Source organism: Zea mays, chromosome 1, assembly GCF_902167145.1.
Source record: "Zea mays cultivar B73 chromosome 1, Zm-B73-REFERENCE-NAM-5.0, whole genome shotgun sequence".
Classification (NCBI taxonomy): domain Eukaryota; kingdom Viridiplantae; phylum Streptophyta; class Magnoliopsida; order Poales; family Poaceae; genus Zea; species Zea mays.
The window spans coordinates 193,449,605-193,472,802 of NC_050096.1; positions in this window are offsets into that span (position 1 = coordinate 193,449,605).

Here is a 23,198-nt window from a genome sequence, read left to right on the forward strand (position 1 = left end):
GACGAGGAGTCGTCGTCGTTGTCCCTTGGTGAAGAGGAAGATGCATCGCTGTCGTAGTAGATGATTTTCTTGATGCGTCTCTTCTTCTTCCTGTCCCTCTTCTTGTGACTCAAGCCTGAGTCAGTGGGCTTGTCATCTCTTGGCTCGTTGAAGATGAACTCCTTTTCCTTGTCGTTGACCACCATCCCCTTTCCCTTAGGATCCATCTCTTCGGGCGGTTAGTCCCTTAAATAAAGAGTACGACTCTGATACCAATTGAGAGCACCTAGAGGGGGGTGAATAGGTGATCCTGTAAAATCAAACACTAAATAGCCATAAACTTGATTATCAAGGTGTTAGTGAAACCAAGTGGCTATGGAACACGCTCGTGCAGTCAAAACAATCACAAGAAGCAACACACAAGACACGTGATTTTTATCCCGTGGTTCGGCCAAGTAATACTTGCCTACTTCCACATTGTGGCGTCCCAATGGACAAGGGTTGAACTCAACCCCTTTCAAGCGATCCAATGATCAACTTGATTACCACGTCTTTCTTCCTTATAGTCTTTCTCCCATTTGTGAGGAATCTCCACAATTTGAGCCTCTCGCCCTTACAATGATGATCACAAAAGAAACACAGAAGTAAGGGAGGAGAGCAACACACACAAGACTCAAATATGCAGCACAACCATGCACACAAGTGAAGACTTGAGCTCAAAGGACAACACAGGGAGTTCTCAACTCTAATGGAGCTCAAATCACTAACACAGCGAATCAAATGCATGGGAGCGGAGTCTGGATGTCTTAGTATGCTTATAGAATGCTTGGTGTAGTGCTCCATGCGCCTAGGGGTCCCTTTTATAGCCCCAAGGCAGCTAGGAGCTGTTGGAGATCAATTTGGAAGGCCATTCTTGCCTTCTGTCGAGTGGTGCACTGGACAGTCTGGTGCACCATCGGACAACCAATGTTCATGTTTGGTGCGCGATCTCCTTCCATATCGGGCGTAGCCGACCGTTGCTCCTCTGGGCCCGTTGGCGCACCGGACCCTGTCCAGTGCACACCGAACAGTCCGGTGTGCCCAACCGACCGTTGGAGCGAGACATGCGTCGCCCGCAGATTGCGCAGCCGAACATTGGCTGCGAGCGCTGTTGGCACCGGACAATCCGGTGAATTTTAGCCACGTCGCCTTTTTCATTTCCCGAGACCGACGAGTTCATCGCGGATGACTCACTGGACAGTCCGGTGCACCACCGGACAGTCCGGTGATTTAGCCGTACAACTTCGTCGATTCCCGAGAGCAGCTGGTTCACCGTCGGCTAGCCTTGGGCACCGGACACTGTCCGGTGTGCCTGGCCGAGCTAGAGTTTGGCTACACACAGTCAGGACTTTTCCATTGCATTTCTTCTTCTCTTAGCCCTGTTTCTAGCACTTAGAGAAACACATTAGTGTACAAAATAATATACTAAGTCTAGAAACATACCTTGTACTTTGATTTGCACTTTTCACACATTGTTTAGCACATAAGAACTTAATCAATCGTGTTGGGCATTTAATCACCAAAACATTATAGAAATGGCCCAAGGGCACATTTCCCTTTCAATATGAACCTCAAACCTCATAATGAAGGATATCACATAAATATGTCACTACATCTTCATTATTTGGTTGACAAAAAAATATAACTCCCTTCTTGAATCACTGTGATTTCTTTTCTCTTTACGATTTCATCCAACCAAGTGATCATGAACTTCTTTCATCTTTTCTTGATTTGATCATACTTGATATGAGATCAATTGAAAGTCAATGATTGAAACAACTAAGACTCTTATATCCGTAGATTTTGAATCCATCATGAAAGCACTTGGATGGACCTTATTGAAACACTTAGAAAAGAGAGCATTAGAAACACAAGGGAGGGTTTCACAAATGATGATCCTTATATACGGATGGCAAATGAATCATCATTCTTGAAACCCAAAAGGATAGACTAAATTCCTTTAAATTTGTGTTGACATAATATGTCAAATTTATATGCGCTATTGAACATTTTATATTGCAAGGAATTTAACCTATACTATGGTACATCCCACTAAGGATAGAATACTAAAACAACTGAAGGATAGGAAGTTTTCATACCTTGGCCTCTTATCAACTTCATCTTACTTTAGTTGAATAGTATCCTTAAGCTTGTGATTTATTCAATTTAAAACAAGCACCATCTCTTAACATAGATTTTCTATGGATAAACTCAACACTAGAGATGGCATTAGTAGCACAAGCACTAGTTTCTTATTTAGCAACCCTTTATATGTGGATGTCTAGCGAGTTGCTAAAATAGAGAAACCTCATAATATGGACTAAATTTCCCTTGAGCCCTCATGCACACTATATTTTGAATGACATGGATAATATGCATTGTTATTCAATGAAGTCTAAAGGGCTGACTTAATCCATATTATGGTGAGTGTCTAATATAGAAGAATCAAATCCAAATTGACTAGAGAGAGAATACATCACATAATTTTGGATTGTTGACCATATGATAATATTCATTCATCTTCCAATTGGGCCTTTATTTCATAATCAACAACTGATGTATATCCTCAAGTGCTTCTTTTTCCTTAGTGGCTACACAAGTCACAAAAGAGATAAGATTTGAAAATAATATGCACTTGAGATTCAGTTGTTACCACCCTTGCCACTATCTCCAAATATGATTTATACATTCATTATAGAGCACCCAACTTGATCCATTGAAGGAGTGATCCTGCAAAACAAGTTTAAGCTTCATATCTTGGTACCCAACTTGAATTGGGTCCTTTGAGATTAGTAGTAAGAGCCTTGAGTACCCACACAATCTTTATTGTGGCCTTTCTCTTTGTGTAGGCACCCACATATACTTGACAACCATCTTACATGGTTTCAAGTCGATATTTAATCACACAGATAAAAGCTAGAGTTAAGAATAGGAGCCTTTTCTCCTTTTCTTGATACATCATTGTGTTGCCTTCTTGATGATGAACCTAGCTTGACCTTGGGTGCACCTAGCTTATCAAGGTTAGTCGCACAAGCATTCATATCATAAAGACAAGTTATGCATGTAATTTACAACTTAGTGATCCAATTCAATGTGAAGCATATGAATATCGATTTAAGTAGATTTCTAAGATATCAAAAATATGGGTTTCCAAAATTTAGAGAGTATGGATCACTAATTGTACTATTTAAAGTTTAAAAATCATATCCACGTTAGTGCATATGTATGTGATGAATATCAACAAAAAGGATTCTTATGCACTTTTAGATTTAACGAAAAGGGAATTTTAAACTGCATCAAGAGTAGCAATTTAGGAAACAAAGGTTACAATCCATATGAATGAGATACAAATTTACCATTTTGGATTGTCTTAGTATAGCTTACTCAATGGAAACTTATTCTCTACGACACAAGATATATAATGTTCTCCCACTAGATATGTGCATTAATGTCACACTCGGTTTTAGAAGGCAAACCGAATGCGAACCATGTACATGCCAGGATCAGCAATTCACGTACACAACAGTTACATAACTGGATATCATCACACAGTGCTTAAATATTAACATAAAAGGGAAATAATAGTCGATTACATCATAATATCTGAGACATCCACATAGTCTTTAACAATAATCAAAGTGCCAAAACAAAACATAGATACACGCGGCCTCCACAGGCAGCCGACTGGGGGTTGCCGCTAACCCACGCATAAAACTCATCGTAATCTTGGAACTCCTAGAAGTCTTCCTCCACGGCTTCATCTTCTCCTTAGCAGTGGTTGCAACACGGACAACCTGGGGAAGGGGGGGTTTGGTGTGTAGAGCAAGGGTGAGTACACATCAACATACTCAGCAAATGTCCTGTTTGGCTGTAGTGGACTAGCTTTATGTGGGGGTAAGTCAAGCAGTTGCTTTTAGTTGATCAGATTATTATTACTAGTAGAGAGAGCCAAATTTAAGTATTAACCCAAGTTGTTAACCCAAAAGTACGCTTTCCAAACGGAAAGAATACCACTTACCATTACCATAGTCAATACCAAAACCACAATTCTCATCACCACCTGTAATCCGAACATCTCTGATCAAGTATCACTAATCAATGGAGCTCCCTTGGCTGCTCATAACCGCGAGCACGGCTAATATATCAGTTTCATAACACTCTGCAGAGGTTGCGCACTTTACCCACAAGTCGTGATTCCCTTTCTGCCCAGAGATCATGACTCTCCATTGATCACTACCAAGGTGACCCAGCAGGGTATCACTACGTAGCCTTTACAAAGATTCCCTGGGGCTGTAGGCGCCCGTTAGGTTTCCTAAATACACCGCACTCCTCCCCAAGGGGCGAACCAACCTTGACAGAGCGAGCCGCATACACCGAGCCACATTAACGGCACGACGGCGAAGCGAACTACACCCCGGTTCCTCTAATTATTCAGCTAAGGGCATCCCTTTCCACCCTCATGGTTGCACTGTTTTCCTGGGCGGTCATCCAACGAACAGGTCCTTACGGAGAGACACTCGAGAAACCGCTCGAGTCCCCTTATGTGCCACAAGTATATCATCATAATAAAGAAGGAAAACAACATATCATAGATAAATCTCATCATGTTCATTGATTTATGTGAAGCACTAGCATGAAGCTAAACTAGAATAATCCAACCCAAATAGGTAAGCAAGCACATGGATAACAAAAGCTAGTCAATCCTTAGATATAAACTGTGTAAATGCGGAAAGTGCATTAAAAATGTATAGGACATAAGTGGGTCAAGGGACACTTGCCTCCACCAACCAGCTGCTGCTCAGGGTCTTCTCCTGCGAGTTCTTTGGATTCCTCAACCAGACTGTTATCTATGTGAGTGCAAACATACATCATCTCTTTGAATTATGAAATAAACAGTACACCATACAAGAGAGCAGATAAACTGAATATGCATAAGATATGACATACGATTTGCATTCGCAATTGCTAGAAAGAGAAAAAGAAAGCTCTTGCAGTGGTTAAAGCTATAGTCGAAGCATATTACGTGTAGATGTGCAATTAATCATTACATTGTCTAACTCTACCTAGCCATACTAACAGGTATTAATCACATGCACCAATAGAGTTACAACTATTTCCAATTGGTCGACATTAAATAAAGTCGATGATTAACTACGTGAGATAACTAACGTGATCAATATTTAAGTAGAGTTCAATTTCATTAAAATAAATAACATGATCAACGCGCATAAAATACACGGGGGGTGTAGACGGGCACGTCTAGGGGTAGACGGGCGGGTCACGAGCGTGGCGGGGCGCTACACGTTGCGCTGAGAGTACAACGAACCACGCCAAGACACCGCGCGCACCACGCGAGCACGCGCAAGGCCGCGCTGATGCGCTGCGAATGAGCCACGCTGTGCGCCGCGAGCAGGTAGCGTGGCCGCGTCGGGTCCGAGCGTGTTGCGCGAGTAGCGGGGCTGCGCCGGGGGCCGACCGCGCCGCGCAGGCAGCGGGGCCACGCCGGGGCCGACCGCGCCATAGCCGCGGGCGCGTCGCGCCGGGATGCCACGGTCGTGAGCTGGGCGGGGAAGGGGGCGCGCGGCCGCGCATGGGTCCACCACACCGGGGCGGGGAGGGGCCGGGACCGAGGGGTGGCTGCACAGGGCCAGGCACATCACGCCGGGGCGTCCGCGCCGGGGGCCGAGGGCTGCGCGCCATGGCCGGGGCGAGGAGGGCCGCGCCGGGGCGGGGGCTAGGACGAGGAGGGTTGTAACACTCCTGGTGTTACTGCCACTAAAACTTGAGCATAACATCATAAGCATTGGCATATCATGTGTTTGTTATACTTAGAGTGCATTCACTAGGCAAAAATTTCAAACAAAGTTGTATTGATATGACATTTTGTGGGTAAAACCCTAGAGTAAGGTACTTAACCCTAAACTAGGCTTGAAAGAGCAAACAAAGCCTAAATAAAAGAAAACTTCAAAACTTATTAGAAATGGTCATGAGATATCCACTCTAATAAGATTTGATAGCATCCAAACCCTAGAAGTGGCAGAAACCCTAATAAACCCCTGAAAAACCCTAGATTGAAACCCTAGGGTTGTATTTGTAAAAGTGTGCACATTTTGGACCTAAGTGCAAAAATCATGGAAATAGGGTGTCTTTAGTCATATGGTTCACATATTGGAGATTTGCAAATGAAACCCTAGGTTTTGGGCTTATTTGCAAAAAGGCCACAATTGTGCTCCAATGGCTAAGTCTGAATTTCAGTGCAACGGCTCAACTTTAGAAGCTTGTATCTTCCAAATTATGGATATTTTGCCCTAGGCCAACACATCAAAGGTTTAGAGCTACAATAGGAGTACAACTTTGCTTAAGGGATTAAGCATTGTTGTTATGCAAAGTTGAGAGAAAACTGGGCCCAAAGTTGGGCTATCAGTCAGTCTCAAGTCTGAAACTCTGGTTAACAGTGTGTAGGATCAACTTTGGAACCATGTAGCGCTTGATTCAGTGGCTGTTTAACTAAAACCTCTGTGGCAAACTTAAAGTTGGTTTTGTTGAACTACAATTTTGATGCAGAGTGTTGGTCTGGTCACTACACAAAATTTGGCACAAATTGCCCTCAAAAGAGCTCTATCAGTCGTTCTGAAGGGTAGTCGCGATGGTACAATGCCCTGAACAAGATCACGAGTGCAGCGCACCTTACCGCCGGCGAGTGTGCCTAGATCCACGCCACCGTTGCGATTCGTGCTCACCAGTGACAGGATAATGCTCCTAGGTAAAAGATCTTCGCTTGGGAATAACCCTGGTGGCTAGGCGTCGTACCCCCCGTGCCTTGCGACCGGCGCAGATAAGCTCACCGACGTTGGCTGCCTGCCGATCGTATGCCACATGCCCGGGCATCTTACCACGTCGCAGTCTATCGTGTTAAGCCTATCCGGTGATCGCCGGGGTGCTTGCCACGGTAAAGGCCACCAATCCCTAGCGCCAGTAACCCTCTTCTTCTCCGGCCGCCGCGCATCTTCGTCCAAATCCCCGGCCACCGCTTAAGCCCGTTATAAATTGAGCGCATTGCAAGCTCCGTAGGGTAATCACCCATCCATAGCACCCATGCTTGCCTCCAATCGTTCACCAGAGGCCGTGAATTGCTCATTGCCCCTAATCTGTGTTTCCGCCACCGTAGAAACACCTCGCCGAGGCCAGCTTGCTCCAGGTCAGTTCATACTCTCTAGTCGTTCGTTTTAGTATCCTTAGGTTCTCCTAATGCTGCTCGACCCTTCCAATTGAGCTAGAGTCCCTAGGATCCCCGGGAGCGTGCTCGGTTAACCGTGGTGTCCGTTGTCACAGTGGGTAGGGCGTGTTAGTGCGCCACTGGTGAAATTAGTTGGGGGGAAACACTCCTTAGGACTGGAATTAGGTTTAGACCGAAGAAGAGCACTGGTCATTGAGTAATTCGACCGGTATGCGCTCGCCGGAGCTTGGCTCCCCGCCGTTCACCGTCGTGGACTTGGAATTGTGAAGAGAGGAAAGTGCAGGGGTGTTTTTGTAAGGTGTCAGTGACACAGAGGAATAGCGCTGTGACCTTTTTCCTGTTATTCAAATCATCAGGGACTTATTCGCAAAGCCGACAGCGCGGGCGCACGCGGGCGCATTTCTGTCTGTTGTTGGGCCGGCTTGGGCCAATTCCGGCCCAGCACTGTAGAGTATTTTTCTTTTTCTTTTTCTACCAGAGATAAAGAAATTCTAGAAAATTACAGAAAAATGATAAAAATACCAGACCAATTTTGCTAGACTTCTAATTTCCTATAGTATTTAGTAAAAATAGTTTCATGATTTTTAGTCCAAATAGGAAATTATAGAGCATTTAAAACAGCCAAAAACCATGGTTCTAGATTTTTAGAGAATAAATAATAAATCCAAAATTCACTAAACTTTTAGGGTAAACTCTAAATAATATTTAGAAGCCTTGGTTAAAGTTTGGTATGATTTGGACCATGTTTGATACTTAGAACCCAAAACCCTAGTTTCCCGTGCCCTATGAACTTCACTATTGACTCCGCGAACCCTAGTTTCTCGGAGATCCGTGAAGGAAAGTTATATTCAAGACCTTAGATAATAAACTTTTATTATCTTTGCATCTTCATGAGCATTACATGAGCATTCATGATTATATATGGTTATATCTAGAAAACGAAGAGGAAATAGAAGTTGAAGAAGCAAGGACTTCACCACCACCACCTGAAGAACATCAGGCAGGCAACTGTTTTTATTTTGATATCTGCGGAACAAAGCCTGATTCACCAGTAACACAAGGCAAGCCCCGGTGCATTTGCTACCTCCTTGTTCCTTTTAAAATCTTTCTCACTTGCTTGATGCATTAGGTGATAGGAGTTGTGTGCTAAACCAATTCCTGCATTTCCTTCCTTGGAATTGATTACTTCTCCTTAAATCCCTGTTTTACAAAAGGTTTTTCTTATGCTTAGCCCTGCTCTAGCAAAATAAAATGTTTTGTTTTCACAAAAGATGATATGGCAAAGTGGGTGGGATGTTTAAAAAAACAAAACTTGATGGTGGATCCATCATGGCCATGATGGGTTCAACATCGGAAAAGATGTACCTATGCTAGGTACCAAACTTTGGGTTGAAATGATAAAGCTGAGACTAGGCGGGTGACTTGCACGAGAAGAGAGTCTCGGTGTAGTGTCTCCGTCTGAGTCGATTAAGGACTGTGTCGATGTAGGCTTGCTGACCGAGGACCCTTTAACTGGTCACATGCCTCATCATGGGTAAGCTTTGCCTCGGGCAGACTAATACCAGAATAAGATAACACGCAATGGGAGTGGAGAGATGGTGAGAGTAGCGTGTACCCTCCGTGGCAAGAGGCTGGACGGTGGTGTATCTGTGCTCTCGGTTGGCGTGAACTTGATCTGGTCTTAAGAACCCCGGTGGCGAGTTGACATATGCAAGGGTTAAGTGCTACATATGTCGTGTGATTGGAGATCCTCAGCTGAGTATAATCGATTCGGATCACCATAACTTCACGGATATGAAGACTTGGTCACTGCCCTATACGTAGCATTCCAGTGAATAAGAAGGGTTGTTAAGAAATTGGCTAGTATAGGTCAAGTGATTGAAGTAGGGTAGAAAGAACTCTAGATACAGGTAACTTTACCTAACCTGACAAGTAAAACTGGATTTTTAAGGATCCACTATTAGTAAGCATTTCTGCAAACAGAGTCATTGATTATTGATAAGCCTTACCTTGACTCCCTTAAAGCCATCATATCCTTGAGAGTCTTTTATTTGACGGGTAAGACTTGCGAAAGTACACTTCGTACTCAGGGCTTTATCCCATGTTGTTTTAGGTGAAGAAGCAGCAAACTTTTGTTGCTTCTGTTCCAAGGTGGTACCAAAAGAAGAGAATCAAGACTAAAGCTGCGAGAGGAAAGGTCCTCCATTAAGAAAAACTTTTACTATTTATTCGGGAGGAGTTTTTGCCTCCCAGGTTATGTAATAATAATACTCAGCACTCATATATTTTTGTTCTGGTCTGTAACTATATAACTCTGTCTTACTTTTCAATAAAGTAAGTTATTGTAACTACTTCCGCATTTTCGTACCTCCGATGTATTATAATGTCTGCGTGACGGGTGAGATGCTCTTGGGAAAGGTAAGGAATTCAAATACCAAACTTGTCAAGTGATCAGGTGCACCTGCAGGGTTGTCTGAGGTCTGTTGGACAAGGACAACTGTAGGTGGGCCTAATGACTTGGGAGGTTCTGTCACAGCTGGTATCGGAGCGAAGCCTATCTCTGCAGATATTATGAGACATTTTCAAAAAGAATTTTCAAAGACTTATCTAGAAAATTTCTTTCCTTCTTATCCAATCACCTTCTGAGGTACTTATTTTAAAGACCAGATAGTAGAGTGCAATGTATAGAAGGGTGTGAATCAACTAAGGTTGATTCTGTAATTATACATGCATCATGCTAAAAACTATGCTAATAAGATTTTTCCTCTCATCGAGATATTCCGTCACGCACAAGAAAGACTGCGTGCAAGTCTACCAGACCCGTTGGCGTACCCCGCCATCAACTAGCTCTAAGGCATGAAGACAGTAGCAGTGGTAGCAATGATCCAATCGAGGATGTGGAAGCTCAAGTAGAACAACTTTGATCAGAACTCCGTCACAGGAATGATATATGGGTCGAGGATGGTGAGAGAATAAATGAATTAAGGACTAACATCTGCCACCTGCAAGACCAACTTGCTGAACGAGATCTAGCGCTCGATTGGGCTGTTAACTCTCATTCACTTGCTTGGGCCAAGGAAGCCAAAGCTCGAGCCCGCGTGGAGGAGCTTAGCACAGCCGTGGACAACTTGCAGGTTTATTGTAATACACTACATGAGGAAGTTCATGTATTGTATTCACAACTGCACCCTAACGTACCTGCGGATCCTATCGGGATGGGAGCCGGACCATCTGGAGCAGCGGGTGAAGCCCTTGGTGGGGAACTGGACCTTTTCAGGCCCCCTCCTTCCATGAATTTGGTCGATGAATGGTCTCCTACACCTGACGGCGAGGCTACCAAAAGTGATAAGAAGCTAGAGTAGAGTAGTAAAGAAGTAGTAATAATGTGTAATAGGTAATGTAATCCTGTTGTAAATTCGAGTCTGTATCATTACCCTTTTAAGTAATGTAAAATGGATGGTTTGCTTTGGCATATTATATTTTTCCAATTGTTCTTTGCCTCAGATGCCATCCAAGACTCATGCACAGGATGGTGCAGGAACCTCCCGTGGGAGGGAAGCAACTCCTAATCCACCCCCAGTACCTCCTGAAAGGGAAATGTGCCCTTGGGCCATTTCTAAGTATTTTGGTGATTGAGTGCCAACTCAAGTGCTTAAATGTGAATTTATGCAATGAATGAATAAAGTGCAAATCAAGAGCAAGGTATGTTTCTAAGTCTTAGTACATTGGTTTTGTGTACTAATATACTTGTCTAAGTATTGGAAACAGGAAGAAAAAGAAAAGGAAAAAGGTGGCTGTGTACAGCCAAGGGGCTGTTTCGGTCTGGGGCACCGGACTGTCCGGTGGTGCACCGGACAGTGTCCGGTGCGCCAGACTGCCTCGGCCAAACAGGCCACTCTCGGGAATTCGCCGACGGCGTACGGCTAAAATTCACCGGACTGTCCGGTGTGCACCGGACTGTCCGGTGAGCCAACGGTCGGCTAGGGCCAACGGTCGGCCGCGGATTCTGCGCGCGACACGTGGCCAAGCCAACGGTCGGAAGGGGGCACCGGACTGTCCGGTGTGCACCGGACATGTCCGGTGTGCCAACGGCTCCCAGATCTGCAACGGTCGACTGCGTTGTTTAAGGAAGGAAATCGGGCACCGGACAATGTCCGGTGTGCACCGGACTGTCCGGTGCGCCCGACGACAGAAGGCAAGATCAGCCTTCCAGATTTGCTCTCAACGGCTCCTAGCTGCCTTGGGGCTATAAAAGGGACCCCTAGGCGCATGGAGGAGAACACCAAGCAACCTAAGAGCATTCTTGATCATCCACACTCATTCTTTGCGCATTCGTTTGTCATTCTAAGTGATTCGAGCTCCGTTCTAGTGAGAACTTTGAGATAGTCTTTTGAGCTCGATTCTTGACCGTGTGTGTGCGCATTTTGCTGTGGATTTGTGTGTGTTGCTTCCCTCCCTTACTCCGTATTTCTTTGTGAATCTCAAGTGTAAGGGCGAGAGACTCCAAGTTGTGGAGATTCCTCGCAAACGGGAAATTGAAAGGAAAGCATAACACTGTGGTAGTCAAGTTGATCATTGGATCACTTGAGAGGAGTTGAGTGCAACTCTCGTCCGTTGGGACGCCACAACGTGGAGTAGGCAAGTTTTGTACTTGGCCGAACCACGGGATAAATCACTGTGTCTTCTCTGTGTTGAGCTCCTTGTGATTATCATATTGTGCAAGATCTTCTCTCTTGCCACTTGGCATTAACTGTGCTAACACTTAATCAAAGTTTTGTGGCTTAAGTTTTGAAGTTTACAGGATCACCTATTCACCCCCCCCCCCTCTAGGTGCTCTCAATTGGTATCGGAGCCGTTCTCTTCAAGAAAGGGACTAACCGCCCGAAGAGATGGATCCTAAGGGGAAAGGAATCGTGATCAACGATAAGGAGAAGGAGTCCTTCGTCAACGAGCCAAAGGATGACAAGTCAAACGACTCGGGCTCGGGTCATAGACGAAAAGATGGGAAGAAGAAGAAGACAAGGTGCATCAAGGAGATTGTCTACTACGACAGCGACGAATCTTCCTCTTCCCAAAAGGACGACGACAACGACTACAGGAAGACGGTCAATTCGAACTTTTCATTTGATTATTCTCGTATTCCAAATAATTCGAATTCGCATTTACTTTCCATTCCTCTTGGCAAACCTCCACACTTCGATGGGGAGGACTACGGATTTTGGAGTCACAAAATGCGTAGTCACTTATTCTCTCTTCATCCAAGCATATGGGAGATTGTAGAGAACGGAATGAAATTTGATAGCTCGGATAGTCCTATGCTTATAAATGAACAAATCCATAGAAATGCACAAGCTACTACTGTTCTTTTAGCATCTTTGTGCTGGGAAGAATACAATAAGGTGAGCGGCTTGGACAATGCCAAGCAGATATGGGACACCCTCAAGATCTCTCACGAGGGCAACGACGTCACCATGCTCACCAAGATGGAGTTGGTGGAGGGCGAACTTGGAAGATTTGCTATGATAAGGGGGGAGGAGCCAACCCAAACATACAACCGGCTCAAAACCCTTGTCAACAAGATAAGGAGCTATGGAAGCACGCGATGGACGGACCACGACGTCGTCCGCCTAATGCTAAGGTCCTTTACCGTTCTTGATCCTCATTTGGTGAATAATATTCGTGAGAATCCCAGGTACACCAAAATGTCGCCCGAAGAAGTTCTTGGGAAGTTCGTAAGTGGGCGAATGATGATTAAGGAGGCAAGATACGTGGACGACGCGTTGAACGGTCCTATTCATGAGCCTCAACCAATTGCTCTCAAGGCAACAAGGAGCAAGGAGGCGCTACTAAGCAAGGTGGCGCAAGTTGAGGCGGCCGGGCTAAATAATGAGGAGATGGCCCTCATCATTAAGCGCTTCAAGACGGCGCTTAAAGGTCGCAAGGGACAGCCAAACAAGACCAAGACAAAGGAGAAGCGCTCATGCTTCAAATGTGGTAAGATTGGTCATTTCATTGCTAACTGTCCCGATAATGAAAGTGACCAGGAAAAGGAGGACAAGAGGGAAAAGAAGAAGCATTACAAGAAGGCCAAGGGCGAGGCACATATCGAAAAGGAGTGGGATTCGGATTGCTCCTCTTCCGACTCCGACAATGAGGGACTCGCCGCCACCGCCTTCAACAAATCGACCCTCTTCCCCAACGAGCGTCACACATGCCTTATGGCAAGGGAGAAGAAGGTATGTACTCAAAACCCTACTTATGCTTCTTCTAGTGAGGATGAGTCTAGTGATGATGATGAGATAGATTACTCATGCTTATTCAAGGGATTAGATAGATCTAAAATTGATAAGATTAATGAGTTGATTGATGCCTTGAATGACAAGAATAGATTACTAGAAAAACAAGAGGACCTTTTATATGAAGAGCATGACAAATTTGTAGAAGCACAAAAATCCCATGCTTTAGAAGTTAAGAGAAATGAAATGCTTTCTTGTGAGTTGTCTACATGTCATGATTCAATTGCTAGTTTAAAGAGCAAAAATGATGATTTAAATGCTAAGCTAGAAAAATCTAGTAAATTAACATCTTGTGTAGAACATGTTGTGATTTGCACTAGGTGTAAAGACTTTAATGTTGATGCTTGTAGTGAACACCTAGAGTGCATTTCTAAATTAAATGATGAAGTAGCTAGCCTTAATGCCCAACTTAAGACTAGCAAGAGTGATTTGGATAAACTAAAATTTGCAAGGGATGCCTACACAATTGGTAGACACCCCTCAATTAAGGATGGGCTTGGCCTCAAGAGGGAAGTCAAGAACTTGACAAGCCATAAGGCTCCCATCTCCGCCAAGGAGAAAGGGAAGGCCCCTATGGCTAGTAGTGTGCAAAAGAACCATGCTTTTATGTACTATGATAGGAGACAAACTAGAAATGCTTATAGGAGTTTTAATGCTCATGATGATTTTGATTCTCATGCCATGTTTGCTTCTAGTTCTTCCTATGTGCATGATAGAAATGTTGATAGGAGAAATGTTGTTCATAATATGCCTAGGAGAAATGTTGTTAATGTTCCTAGAAAAGTTATGAATGGACCTTCTAAAATTTATCATGCCTTAAATGCTTCCTTTGCTATTTGTAGAAAGGATAGGAAGATAGTTGCTAGAAAATTAGGGGCAAGATGCAAGGGAGACAAAACTTGCATTTGGGTCCCTAAGGATATTTGTGCTAACCTTGTAGGACCCAACATGAGTTGGGTACCTAAGTCCCAAGCCTAAATTTGCCTTGCAGGTTTATGCATCCGGGGGTTCAAGCTGGATTATCGACAGCGGATGCACAAACCATATGACGGGGGAGAAGAAGATGTTCACCTCCTACGTCAGGAATAAGGATTCCCAAGATTCAATTATATTCGGTGATGGGAATCAAGGCAAGGTAAAAGGAGGAACTCAACAACTTCAAGCGCAATGAAGTTTGGACACTGGTGCCTCGTCCCAAGCAAAATGTTGTGGGAACCAAGTGGGTGTTCCGCAACAAACAGGACGAGCATGGGGTGGTGACGAGGAACAAGGCTCGACTTGTGGCAAAAGGTTATGCCCAAGTCGCAGGTTTGAACTTTGAGGAGACGTTTGCTCCTGTGGCTAGGCTAGAATCAATTCGTATTTTGCTAGCATATGCCGCTCACCACTCTTTCAGGTTGTACCAAATGGATGTGAAGAGCGCTTTCCTCAACGGGCCAATCAAGGAGGAGGTGTACGTGGAGCAACCCCCTGGCTTCGAGGATGATCGGCACCCCAACCATGTGTGTAAGCTCTCTAAGGCGCTCTATGGACTTAAGCAAGCCCCAAGAGCATGGTATGAATGCCTTAGAGATTTCTTAATTGCTAATGCTTTCAAGGTTGGGAAAGCCGATCCAACTCTTTTTACTAAGACTTGTAATGGTGATTTGTTTGTGTGCCAAATTTATGTCGATGACATAATATTTGGTTCGACTAACCAAACGTCTTGTGAAGAGTTTAGCAGGGTGATGACGCAGAAATTCGAGATGTCGATGATGGGCGAGTTGAACTACTTCCTTGGGTTCCAAGTGAAGCAACTCAAGGACGGCACTTTCATCTCCCAAACGAAGTACACGCAAGACTTGCTAAAGAGGTTTGGGATGAAGGACGCCAAGCCCGCAAAGACGCCGATGGGAACCGACGGACACACAGACCTCAACAAAGGAGGTAAGTCTGTTGATCAAAAGGCATACCGGTCAATGATAGGGTCTTTACTTTATTTATGTGCTAGTAGACCGGATATTATGCTTAGCGTATGCATGTGTGCTAGATTTCAATCCGATCCTAAGGAGTGTCACTTAGTGGCGGTGAAGCGAATTCTTAGATACTTAGTTGCTACGCCTTGCTTCGGGCTCTGGTATCCAAAAGGGTCTACCTTTGACTTGGTTGGATACTCAGATTCCGACTATGCTGGATGTAAGGTCGATAGGAAGAGTACATTAGGGACGTGCCAATTCTTAGGAAGGTCCCTAGTGTCATGGAATTCTAAGAAACAAACCTCTGTTGCCCTATCCACCGCTGATGCCGAGTATGTTGCCGCAGGACAGTGTTGCGCGCAACTACTTTGGATGAGGCAAACCCTCCGGGACTTTGGCTACAATCTGAGCAAAGTCCCACTCCTATGTGATAATGAGAGTGCTATCCGCATGGCGGAAAATCCTATTGAACACAGCCGCACAAAGCACATAGACATCCGGCATCACTTTTTGAGAGACCACCAGCAAAAGGGAGATATCGAAGTGTTTCATGTTAGCACCGAGAACCAGCTAGCCGATATCTTTACCAAGCCTCTAGATGAGAAGACCTTTTGCAGGCTGCGCAGTGAGCTAAATGTCTTAGATTCGCGGAACTTGGATTGAATTGTAGCATACATGTGTTTATGCCCTTGATCAGGTTCATTCTGCATTTTGTTGCTTATTGTGGTGCTCAAGTTGTACAAACACTCCCTGGACCTCACAAGTCCGTTGCAAAGTGATGCACATGTTTAGGGGGAGATGTGTTACAACTTGACCCTTTGAGACTAACCATTTGCTTGAGTTTGCTTGATTTAGTCTCGAAGGTGGATTGAAAGGGAAAGTGAACTTGGACCATCCAAGACTTCCACTGCACTCCGATGAGAGGGTAACTTATTCCAAGTTCATCTCTATGATCTTATTGCTTTTGTACTCTTAATTGAAGATTTTGGTGAGGCAATGGGGTTAAAGGGCCAAGATTGATCCCGTTTTGGTGCTTGATGCCAAAGGGGGAGAAAATAAAGGCCAAAGTGATAAATGGATCAGCTACCACTTGAGAGATTTTGACAATAGTAGAATAGAGCTTTCTGTTTTGGCAAAACTCTTTTCTTGTGTCTCTTGTCAAAAGTTGGCTTCTTGTGGGGAGAAGTGGTGATTATGGGAAATAGGGGGAGTTTTTGAAATCTTTGATCAATCTCTTTTGGAATAACTCTCTATATGCTTCAACATGTGTGTTTGACTTAGAGATAGAAATTTGAGTTTTATTTGCAAAAACAAACCAAGTGGTGGCAAAGGATGATCCATATATGCCAAAACTGAATCAAAATAAATTTAAGTGTTATTTGAAGTGATTTTGCACTTGTTCTAGTTGCTTTATGTTGTGTTGGCATAAATCACCAAAAAGGGGGAGATTGAAAGGGAAATGTGCCCTTGGGCCATTTCTAAGTATTTTGGTGATTGAGTGCCAACTCAAGTGCTTAAATGTGAATTTATGCAATGGATGAATAAAGTGCAAATCAAGAGCAAGGTATGTTTCTAAGTCTTAGTACATTGGTTTTGTGTACTAATATACTTGTCTAAGTATTGGAAACAGGAAGAAAAAGAAAAGGAAAAAGGTGGTTGTGTACAGCCAAGGGGCTGTTTTGGTCTGGGGCACCGGACTGTCCGGTGGTGCACCGGACAGTGTCCGGTGCGCCAGACTGCCTCGGCCAAACAGGCCACTCTCGGGAATTCGCCGACGGCGTACGACTAAAATTCACCGGACTGTCCGGTGTGCACCGGACTGTCCGGTGAGCCAACGGTCGGCTAGGGCCAACGGTCGGCCGCGGATTCTGCGCGCGACACGTGGCCAAGCCAACGGTCGGAAGGGGGCACCGGACTGTCCGGTGTGCACCGGACTGTCCGGTGTGCACCGGACTGTCCGGTGTGCACCGGACATGTCCGGTGCGCCAACGGCTCCCAGATCTGCAACGGTCGACTGCGCTGTTTAAGGAAGGAAATCGGGCACCGGACAGTGTCCGGTGTGCACCGGACTGTCCAGTGCGCCCGACGACAGAAGGCAAGATCAGCCTTCCAGATTTGCTCTCAACGGCTCCTAGCTGCCTTGGGGCTATAAAAGGGACCCCTAGGCGCATGGAGGAGAACACCAAGCAACCTAAGAGCATTCTTGATCATCCACGCTCATTCTTTGCGCATTCGTTTGTCATTCTAAGTGATTCGAGCTCCGTTCTAGTGAGAACTTTGAGATAGTCTTTTGAGCTCGATTCTTGACCGTGTGTGTGCGCATTTTGCTGTGGATTTGTGTGTGTTGCTTCCCTCCCTTACTCCGTATTTCTTTGTGAATCTCAAGTGTAAGGGCGAGAGACTCCAAGTTGTGGAGATTCCTCGCAAACGGGAAATTGAAAGGAAAGCATAACACTGTGGTATTCAAGTTGATCATTGGATCACTTGAGAGGAGTTGAGTGCAACTCTCGTCCGTTGGGACGCCACAACGTGGAGTAGGCAAGTTTTGTACTTGGCCGAACCACGGGATAAATCACTGTGTCTTCTCTGTGTTGAGCTCCTTGTGATTATCATATTGTGCAAGATCTTCTCTCTTGCCACTTGGCATTAACTGTGCTAACACTTAATCAAAGTTTTGTGGCTTAAGTTTTGAAGTTTACAGGATCACCTATTCACCCCCCCCCTCTAGGTGCTCTCACCTCCAACATTAGCTGAGGCCATCGCTGCCTTAGTTAATGCCACAGCTAACAACACCCGCTTTCTGCGGGAAATGGCGGGACAACAAATGCAACAGCAAGGCGAGCGAGCGTATCAGTAAGGACCCCGCGAAACTTCATATCTGGATTTCTCAGAGACACGTCCCCCATTGTTTGTCAAGGCGGAAGATCCTCTGGAAGCAGATGAGTGGATCCAAGTTATCGAACAAAACTTCGGGCTTCTTCGATGTACGGAGACTCAAAAGCCTTTATTTGCGGCACAACAGTTGCGAGGCCCTGCCAGCACCTGGTGGGGAAATTATGTAGCCGTTCAGCCTGCCGGCCATCAAATCACATGGGACGAGTTCAAACTGGCTTTCCAAGAGCACTATATTCCTGAAGGGGTGCTCCATATGAAGCAGGAGGAATTTATGAAGCTCAAACAAGGTGGGGATACTGTCACTCAGTATCTTAACAAATTCAACCACTTGTCCCAATATGCCATTGATCAAGTCAACACTGATTTAAAGAAGAAAAATTGCTTCATGCGAGGCCTTAATGATCGAATGCAACGAAAGATGGCCACCTGCATTGATCTTTCTTACGGAAGGGTTGTCAGCATGGCGCTGGCAGTTGAAGCCAAATATGCAGGCCCAGGAAAATCAAAGGGCAATGGAGGCGACATACCCAATCAGGGGTCTGAGGAAAGACAAAGGTTGGTGATCCGACCTTTTAATCAGAATCGTTCTTCGCCACATCCACCCTCCTACCCTTTCAAACAACCGGTTTTTATCCGTCCTGCTACTGCCCCCACCTCAACAAATCAGCCAGGTGCCCCTGGTACTCGTTTCCCCGCTCTCCCAAGCTCTTCAACAGGCTTCTTTAATTGTGGAAAGTTCGGACATTTTATCAAGGACTGTCCATACCCAAAGCAGAACAGATCAAATAATCAGCAGAGTTCTGGGAGTTCCGCTCAAGGCAAGGGAAATGCGGCAAACAATACCCTGGGCAAAAATATAAGGAAAACGGGGCGGATTTATTATACTCATGTGGCCACAACACCGGAAGGAGAACCGGTTATGATGGGTATGTTTCTCGTGGCCAATCACCCTGTAGTTATTCTTTTTTATTCTGGCGCTTCACATACATTCATAAGCAAGAAGTTTGTGGAGCCACATTGCATTCCATACAATGAATCAAGGGAAGGGTTTATAATTCATTCGCCTGGGGGACAAATATTTACTAAAGAGATGGCTTACCATGTGCCCGTAACATTGGCTGAACGGGACTTTCCTACAAACATGATTGTTCTAAAAGGCCAAGATATAGATGTAATTTTGGGCATGAATTGGTTAGCCCAGCATAAAGCAATCCTCAACACTGATCTGAGAACCATCAGGTTGAGTTATGGCCAAGAAGAGGTTCTTTTGTCCATCCCCGTAGCTATTCCAGCTAAACCGTGTGGCAGAGTATATGAAGCCATCATACCGGAGATCCAAGATATTCCGGTAGTATGTGAATTTCCGGACGTCTTCCTAGAAGATCTGCCTGGATTGCCTCCAGAAAGAGATGTAGAATTTGTGATTGAGTTGAAGCCCGGTACGGCTCCTATTTCTAGAAGGTCGTACCGAATGCCTCCAAATGAATTGGCAGAACTCAAGACCCAATTACAAGATCTACTAGAAAAAGGATTTATCCAACCAAGTTCATCACCTTGGGGTTGTCCAGCCATCTTTGTCAAGAAGAAGGACCAAACACTACGGATGTGCATGGATTATAGACCCCTTAATGAGGTCACCATCAAGAATAAGTACCCTCTTCCCTGGATTGACATCCTATTTGATCAACTTACCAGAGCCCGGGTATTTTCCAAGATTGACCTCAGGTCGGGTTATCATCAGATCTGTATTCGACCCGAAGATATACCAAAGACCGCATTCACCACGCGGTATGGATTATTTGAATATCTGGTTATGTCTTTCGGACTAACCAATGCTCCTGCCCACTTCACATATCTGATGAACTCGGTATTTATGCCCGAGTTGGATAAATTTGTGGTGGTATTCATTGACGATATCTTAATATACTCCAAGAATGAAGACGAGCATACTCGGCATTTGCGGATCGTATTAACGCGCTTAAGGGAACACCAGTTATATGCTAAGTTCAGTAAGTGCACATTCTAGCTGGAGAAGATTCAATTTCTGGGACATGTATTATCTGCCAAGGGGATTGCGGTGGATCCCAGCAAAATCAAGGATATTTTGGAGTGGAAACCCCCAACCACTGTACATCAAGTCCGAAGTTTCCTTGGACTGGCTGGTTACTACCGCCGATTCATTCCAGATTTTTCCAAGCTTGTGAAACCAATCACAAGTTTATTAAAGAATGATACTAAATTTAATTGGTCTTCAAAATGTAATGAAGCTTTTGAGCAGCTGAAAGTATTATTGACCACTGCTCCGGTATTGGCTCAACCGGACATTGAAATGCCCTTTGATGTGTATTGTGACGCATCAGGCAGTGGTCTCGACTGTGTTCTAATGCAAGAGGGCCGAGTAATAGCTTATGCTTCAAGGCAGTTGCGCTGGCATGAAGAACATTACCCAACTCATGACCTAGAGTTAGCTGCTGTGGTTCATGCCCTAAAAATATGGCGTCACTATCTGCTGAGAAATATTTGTCACATTTATACAGATCATAAAAGTTTGAAGTATATCTTTACCCAGTCAGAGCTTAATATGAGACAAAGGAGATGGCTTGAGCTGATCAAGGATTATGAATTAGAGATTCACTATCACCCAGGCAAAGCTAATGTAGTGGTAGATGCGTTAAGTCGTAAGGCTTTCTGTCATTGTCTTACCATGAAGACTTCTGACATTACATTATGCCAAGAAATGGAAAAGCTAAACTTGGGAATGATATAACATGGAACTGTAAATCACTTGAAGCTTGAGTCAGTCATCCTGCAAAGAATAATTGACGCACAAATAAATGATGAGGGAATGAAACACATTCATGAGAAAATAGAGGCCGGTAAAGCCAACTGCTTCAGAAGAGATGATCAAGGTGTTGTATGGTTTAATAACTGCATAGTTGTGCCTAAGAATGAGGAGATCCGCCAGCAAATTCTAGATGAAGCACATCTTAGTCGCTATTCTATTCATCCCAGAAGCACTAAGATGTATCATGATCTAAAACAACATTATTGGTGGACAAAGATGAAGATTGAAGTCACACGCTATGTGGCAAGATGTGACAATTGCAGACGTGTCAAGGCCATACACATGAAAGCTGCTGGTCCATTACAATCCTTACCTATACCAACATGGAAATGGGAGGATATAAGCATGGACTTTATTGTGGGATTGCCCAGGACCGCCAAAGGGTATGATTCTATTTGGTTCATTGTTGATTGACTTACAAAGATCGCCCACTTCCTTCCAGTCAGGGTAAAGTATACAGTGGCCACATATGCAGAGTTATACATTGCCCGTATTCTCAGTTTGCACGGTATTCTGAAGACTATAGTGTTAGATCGTGGACCTCAATTTGTATCCAAATTCTAGGAAGAACTTCACAAATCCTTGGGTACTAAATTACTCCACAGTTTGGCATATCATCCTCAAACTAGTGGGCAAACTGAAAGAGTAAATCAAATACTTGAAGTTATGTTGCGAGCATGTGTTCTAGAATTCCCACAGAAATGGGATGATTGTTTACCATTAGCGGAGTTCTCATATAATAATAGCTATCAAGAAAGCATTAATATGGCACCCTTCGAAGCTTTATATGGACGACGGTGTCGTACTCCGTTAAACTGGTCTGAACCAAGTGAAAGAAATTTCTTTAGGCCTGATATGGTAAAGGAAATAGAAGAGAAAGTTCAACGAATAGTTCATAATTTGAAGGAAGCCCAAGCCCGACAAAAGAGTTACGCAGACAAACGCCGGATACCCTTGTACTTTCTAGTTGGAGATTATGTCTACCTGAAAGTTTCACCAATGAAGGGTGTATCACGTTTCGGGGTAAAAGGGAAGCTTGCACCCCGGTATATTGGTCCTTTTTCTATCCTTGAACAATGTGGACCAGTAGCATACCGACTTCAGTTACCCAAAACCTTGTATGCAGTACATAATGTGTTCCACGTGTCTCAATTGAAGAAGTGTCTTCGGGTTCCCGATCGAACCATTGAAGTAACAGATGTTGCCTTAGAACCAGACTTGACATATTCAGAACATCCTATTCGAGTCTTGGATCAAAAGGAAAGAACTACCCAAAAGAAAACTCTCAAGTTTTACAAGATAAAGTGGAACCAACACACAGAAGATGAAGCTACTTGGGAAACTCAAGCCTTTTTAGATAAGAATTTCCTAGGCTTTTTAGCTTCGTGTAAATTGTAAAATGTGTACAATTGTTGTAATAGAGGAATGAACCCCCAAACCACCCCTGCATTATACCATGAATAAGGAAATAAAGATATGTCGTGTTTCCTTTTCCATTACTTGCCCTAGGACTTTTAATCTCGGGACGAGATTCTTTTATGGGGGCAAGGATGTAACACCCCTGGTGTTACTGCCACTAAAACTTGAGCATAACATCATAAGCATTGGCATATCATGTGTTTGTTACACTTAGAGTGCATTCACTAGGCAAAAAATTCAAACAAAGTTGTATTGATATGACATTTTGTGGGTAAAACCCTAGAGTAGGGTACCTAACCCTAAACTGGGCTTGAAAGAGCAAGCAAAGCCTAAATAAAAGAAAACTTCAAAACTTATTAGAAATGGTCATGAGATATCCACTCTAATAAGATTTGATAGCATCCAAACCCTAGAAGTGGCAGAAACCCTAATAAACCCCTGGAAAACCCTAGACTGAAACCCTAGGGGGGTATTTGTAAAATTGTGCACCTTTTGGGCCTAAGTGCAAAAATCATGGAAATAGGGTGTCTTTA